We start from the raw sequence: 6,544 nt of genomic DNA, 5'->3' as shown, positions 1-6,544 counted from the left end.
AATTAGTCTTCAAGTTTAGTTTAGAACCTGAAGTTGTGTCTTATGGAGAAAAAATTAGAAACTTAAATCTTTCCTGAACGTTTGGCTCTGTTCTTCCAGGCAAGAGATGAGGAGTAGGCTAATACACCAAATCTAATTCCTTCAATCATTCCAGAGTCCCTCAAAATCTTGATGGATGGTTTCCTGTTGGACTGGTTTACTAAATCAAAACATAAAGAAGTAAAGGAAGAGAAACAAAAAAACTCCATAAAAGAGCTAGTCAGCAGGGGTCATTACCATCTAAGCATATGCTTCCTAGTTCTAGTACACAGCATTAATTATTAATTCATCTGACTGAGTTTTGCAAGCAAATAGCACAGCAAATTTCAGCTAACCATCTGGGGAAGAAAAATGATTACTTCTGAAATGGCTGAGGAAGTCTTCTTAGTTCATCCCTGAATGAAGAACTTGTGATTTATCCAGACTGTGATTCAGTTCAGGAGAAAATTATGTATTAAAGGAGTTGTCTACAAAAGTGAAGAAATATTCGATATGATCAAGCAATCTTCTTGATGATCACTGAACACCCATGAAACAAGTGACTACAGTCTGTGGATGCCTTGTAATTCTGGGTGTCTTTCCCTACCAAAGTTTGAACTGGTAAGATTAAGCTAGTTTGGTCCTCGTGACTGGAGTGTGTTGTTGATTAGTTGATTAGTGACTAATCCAAAAGGAATCAATCTCTCTCTCTCTCTCTCTCTCTCTCTCTCTCTCTCTCTCTCTCTCTCTCTCTCTCTCTCTCTCTCTCTCCCCTCTCCCCTCCCCTCCCCTCCCCTCTCCTCTCCTCTCCTCTCCTCCCCTCCCCTCCCCTCCCCCTCTCCTTTCCTCTGTTTTCCTACATACAGATATCTTTACATAAATATTTTTGAACTGGTAGGATATCATGTTCACACACAAGGGAAAAATAAGCTAGTCCTATTATCAGGATGAAATTTGCTTTTCTTCCTTCCATTCATTGTTCCTAGTTTGACTTTTTTTTAACTCTTTCTGGACTAAACAACCCTAGTTCCTTCAGCTGATTTTAGGGCATCAACTCAAGGTCCTTTAGCATCCTTACTGTTATTCTTTGGAGAGTGTCTAGTTTATCAATGTCCTTCTTAAGCCATGATATCTAGAAACTGAAAACAATACTCCAGAAGTAGTAAGACCATGGTAGATTACAAGGAGTCAGCACTGTCTTATTTCCAAAGTCTGTATCTCTCTTAATGTGTGGTGTTGTTTAGTTGTTTTATTCCTGTCTGACTCTTCAGGACCCCATTTTAGGAGTTTTCTTGGCAAAGATACTACAGAGATTTGACATTTTCTTCCCTTGCTCATTTTACATATGAGAAAACTGAGACAGAGTTAAATGCCTTGCCCAAGTACACAAAGCTAGTAAGTCTCTGAGCTTGAATTTGATCTCAAGTCTTCCTGACTTCAGGTCTGCTGTTCTATTCACTGCACCACACAACTTCACTTCTCTTAACATGGCCTCCATCAAATTCACTCACTCTCACAAGACATTACCCTTACTCTGATTTCACTTTTCTCCCTCCCCATCTTTAACAGCCAGTTTATTTATGTAGCAGTAATCAGTAACCTATTTAACTATACACTATTCTCTACCCTCAAATTCCTTCCCCCCCCTTCTATCCATTTATGCTCCTAATTATTTGTTAAATCCCAAATCTGTCTTGCACTCACCATCTTCCTTCTCTGATCTCACATGCTATTGAATAATACTATACAGAAAATTATACAATAGTGTTGCTTAGGTTTATTATAAATTTATGATATGAAATTTCAACTGAACCCTTGAAGCAATAATTTTATTTTCCCCTAATTGACTCTCTATTGCAATCCCTATGGAGGCTATTTCAAACCTTTTCTTTCTCTTTAAGCTTTTTACTCTCTCAGAAGAGGACCTAGTCTCATACTATATTGAGAAAAGGAGTGATTTTCCTAAGTCCCTTCTTGTCTCCTATACCTCAAAATCCCTTAATAAAGGATTTTATCAATAAGGATTAATAAAGCCTTATCCCCTCCTTATTCGCTCTAGATTCTGATTAAAATATGGTCCTTTCCCCTCATCAAGGCCAACCCTCCCCTCTTATATACTAGATCAACAGTCAAATTCTGCTCCCTAAGTGTTGTAGACTGTGAGCCCTCTCCTCCTCTATCTTCCCATTTCCTCTCTTGGTGATCTCATTAGTTCCTATGAATTTAACTATCATCTCTATGCAAATGATTCCCAAATTTATATATGATCTCTCTCCTGAGTTCCTCTATTACTTTTTTAGTCATTTCCAGAAAGAAGTTCTGTAGGTGTATCAAAGACAGTATGTTCAAAACCAAGAACATTATATTTTCAAAGAAACTTTTCACTCTTCTTAATTTCCCTGTTTCTCTTGAGGGTACCACAATCCTTCCAGGTATGGCAGTTAGGGTTCTGGCTTAGAGTCAGAAAGACATCTCCTTAAGTTTAAATCTGACCTCAGACACTTGCTGTATGAACCCCCCCCCCCCAAGCAAGTCACTTAATCCTTCTTGCCCCAGTCTTCACATCTGTAAAATGAGCTGGAAAAGGAAATGTCAAACCACTCCAGGACCTTTGACATGAAAAACCCAAATGAGGTCACAAAGAGCTGAACACAACTGAGATGACTGAACAACAACAACAAAATTCTTCCAGTTACTTTCCAATCTCCAGTTCGAATTTCAATTCTCCACTCTTCTTCTCCTTCCATTTTTAATCAGCTGCCAAATCTTGTCAAGTCTACCTCTATAGCACCTCTCACATCTATCTCCTTCAGTCTACTCACAGTCAAGCACCTCTAGTTCAAACCTTTAAGAAATATTACAATAACCTTCTACTTAGAACCTTTAAATCTAAGTTCTATCCTTTTCAATACATGTTCTGAATAGGTGCCATATTGATATTCTTAAACAAAGGTTTAAACATTTCACTTTGCTGCTCAAAAAGTTCCAGAAACTACAAATTGACTCTAGGGTAGAAAAAGCACATTTCTCTTTGATATTTAAAGTCTTTCCAATTTACCTTTGCTGATTTATTGCACATTATTCTTTTTTCACACACACTCTACATTCCAATTAGACTGGTATGATTCCTATTCCCCTTCTTTGTGTCTTTAGGCTGCCTAATCTCCTGGATAGGCCTATGCCTGGAATGTACCCTTCTCACCTTTCACTCCTTTTTTTTTTGACAAGGCAATGGGGTTAAGTGACTTGCCCAAGGTCACACATATCTAAGTAATTAGGTATCTGAGGTCACATTTGAACTCAGATCCTCCTGACTCCAGGGTCAGTGCTCTATCTACTGAGCCACCTAACTGCCCCTCACCTCTCACTGTTATAATCCCTGATTTCCTTCAAGGATCAGTTAAAGCACCCATGAAAGGGCTATCCTAATTCCCATTTTCTGGTACCCTTCCCATGAATTACTTTGTATATATATATATATATATATATATATATATATATATATATATATATATATATTTGATATTAATTTGATTATTTTCATATTGCTTGCACCAAAAGAATTTAAGTAACTTGAAGGAAAGGACTGTTTCTTTTCTTTTTTTTCTTTATATTATCAATGACTAGCACATTGCTTGGTTCATATTGACAGTTAAAAAATACTTGCTGAATTAATTAATTAAACTTGCCCCAGATTGAGCTCAGAGCTTATTAAATACCCAGATCCTGTTCAGAAAAGGAAAAAAGAACTATTGTCTAACCATCCTTCCCTTATTTTGAATTTGGGAGGTTGATTTTTTTTAAACTGAAAAAGACTTTGAAGGTATCTTATTATATTTCATCTTTTTGGATTTTTGGATCTTCCTTTGTCATCTGCAAATTTTTTAAACACATTCTCTGTGTTTTCATTAAGCTAATGCCCAGAACCAACTATAGGTCAATGGGACAAATTTAATAAGCACATCATTTATACATTTATTAGAGTTATTGATTAAAAATATTAAGCAGCATGAGACCTAGTATATAGATCCATGGAACATGTCAATGGAGACTTCCTTCAAATTTGACATAGAGTTATTGATGACTACTCCTTGATTTCAACAATCCAACCACTTCTGAAACCATCCAATTATGCCATGGCATAGTCCACATTTCTTCATCTTTTTTCACAAGAATGACATTAGTTCCCTTAATCAAACCCTTTGCTAAAATCTAAGGTATTTTGATGATGAATTAGTAAGTAGCCTTGTCAAAAAGGGAAATAAGTATATTTTGTCATGTTATGGTCATGACATGAGTCATGTTGAGTCACAATAACTTTTTTGTTTTTGTTTTTTTAGGTTTTTGCAAGGCAAATGGGATTAAGTGGCTTGCCCAAGACCACATGGATAGGTAATTATTAAGTGTCTGAGACCGGATTTGAACCCAGGTACTTCTGACTCCAGGGCCAGTGCTTTATCCACTGTGCCACCTAGCCACCCCACACGATAACTTTTTGATAGTTTCTTTTTCTAGATGAATTCTTTAAATAATATAATATTGTAAAATTTTCCAGGAATCCAAGTCAAATAATTCACAAATATTTTTCTTTTCTCAGTTTTCTATGATTGGAATTTATGCTTCTCCAATGCAGTGCCTTTCCTATTCAGTTCTTGAGGATACAGTTCATTTGGATCAAGTGACCTGATTCTTCAGGGACAGTCAGATGCTCTCTTATGATTTATATTGAGTACAAACTTCCTATTTGCCAATTTTTTAGTCCAAAGGGCTATCTCCTTGATGAAATCAAAGTATATAAGAAGTGTGTACTTTCCTTTGGATGTCATTGATCATCACAAGCCCATTCACCTCAAGAACAATCCTCTGTCTTCTCTCCTCTTTTCCCCAATATAGTTAAAGAAAAACAAAATATCAAAACCTCATTTTATCATCCTTAGGTATTCCTACCAGTCTTAGCTCATTGTTAATTTTAACACTTTGAACATAATTTTACAGTACTACACCATGCTTTTTTTCTTTATCTTCTGCCCTTATTTCGATCTTCTGTACATCTTTTTAAAATTTTTTCTTTAATTTCAAAATTAAAAGAACATTTCCATGAGCACAGAAAAAGGCAAAAATAGAATTCTATATGATACTGTAAATCGCTATCTTTTATTTTTAAAAAAAAATCTAAGTTTGTGGATGTTATCTGTGCAACTACAACTTTTTTCAAACAATATTCTTCTATTCCACTCATTTATATTATTTCTTCTTGAGTCTTAAGAATTTTATTCTTGAAAGTTTCCCATCTCATTAGGAATGCACTCCACTACATAAATAGTTGAATCCTCTGAAATTTACTCTTCCAAATCTAAAATATATGTTAGATTATGTCTGGATTTCCTTTCCCATATCATGACCTCTAGCAGGTAGTAGGTACTTTCCCCAAGGGTTCCAGTTGCCTCCTCTACCTTTTTTGAAAGATATAATTATTATGAAGGCAAATAAAAAATCATTAGTGTTTTGTTAAAGGGAAAGAGAGAGCTGTAATACCTGTATGACAAATCAAAGCCCCCTTTGTTATTACTCTATAGCATCTCCTTACCAGCATGTGATTTATTTCCTGAATTCATACATTTCATTTTTGTCTCCAGGTGGTCTTCAATATAGTTCCATGACAAAATGACTTTTGTTTTCTACCTTCACGGTAGAAAAAATGGTTACTGGTTTTTTTTAAAGGAATTTTTAAAGGAATATTTCATTGTGCCAGATAATTTGATATATTTAAAGGCTATTTTTAAGAAAGATTTTTATTTATTTTGAATTTTACAGTTTCCCCCTATTCTTGCTTCCCTCCCCCTACCCCCAGAGAAGGTAGTCTGTTAATCTTTTCATTGTTCCCATAGTATACATTGATTTAAGTTGAATATGATGATACTCTGGTTTCTTCTCAGATGATATAAATCTTTTTCCTTTTACTGAAGGTATTTTTGATCTCTTTCACATTTTTCCCCAGGAGAGATACCAACCTATATTTTGAACACAGATGACTGATGAACCTCAGTACTGCACTGTTACCCCTAAAACAGGAAAAAGACCTATGGAAAAGACCTCCAACATGTGGTGAGAGCATTCATGAAAAATCCACAAAAAACCATGGTCAAGAGTTGCACAAAAAGAGAATGCAGACTGTGCTGCTATTTGCAATGTTAGTAGGAATAGCCCCATCAATACAATTATCAATTCATCAAAATAATGGAAAGAACACTTAGCCAGGAGTCAGAAGACCTTGTTTCAAGTTCCAACTATGTCACTTATTAGTTGTATGACTTGGGACAACTTATTTAATGATTTTGAATCTCGGACTTCTTCATATGACAAATGCAAGGTCTTGATGCAGTTTAATAGCTAATAAGGTTTTAAAATGCAGTAAAAGTTCTGGGATACCATGTATTACAATAATCTATGCTTTATGTATTTCATGGGCTTGTTAGAGAATCAAAGTAATTAAGGAATAAAGTAATATAAAGAACATTATAAATTA

The 6,544-nt window shown here is 35.3% G+C and overlaps 1 long non-coding RNA gene across 1 annotated transcript; it reads left to right on the top strand.

Annotated features, from left to right (window-relative positions):
- The first annotated feature begins 425 nt into the window (after nt 1–425).
- On the top strand, nt 426–6,218 carry LOC141514679 (uncharacterized). Its single transcript, XR_012476079.1, has 3 exons — nt 426–639; nt 4,359–4,410; nt 6,017–6,218. It is a non-coding gene; the product is annotated as an uncharacterized LOC141514679 (long non-coding RNA).
- Nucleotides 6,219–6,544: the final 326 nt, after the last annotated feature.

This window comes from Macrotis lagotis, chromosome 1 (assembly GCF_037893015.1).
Source record: "Macrotis lagotis isolate mMagLag1 chromosome 1, bilby.v1.9.chrom.fasta, whole genome shotgun sequence".
NCBI classification, from domain to species: Eukaryota; Metazoa; Chordata; class Mammalia; order Peramelemorphia; family Peramelidae; genus Macrotis; species Macrotis lagotis.
This window is presented reverse-complemented; position numbering and strand designations above follow the sequence as displayed.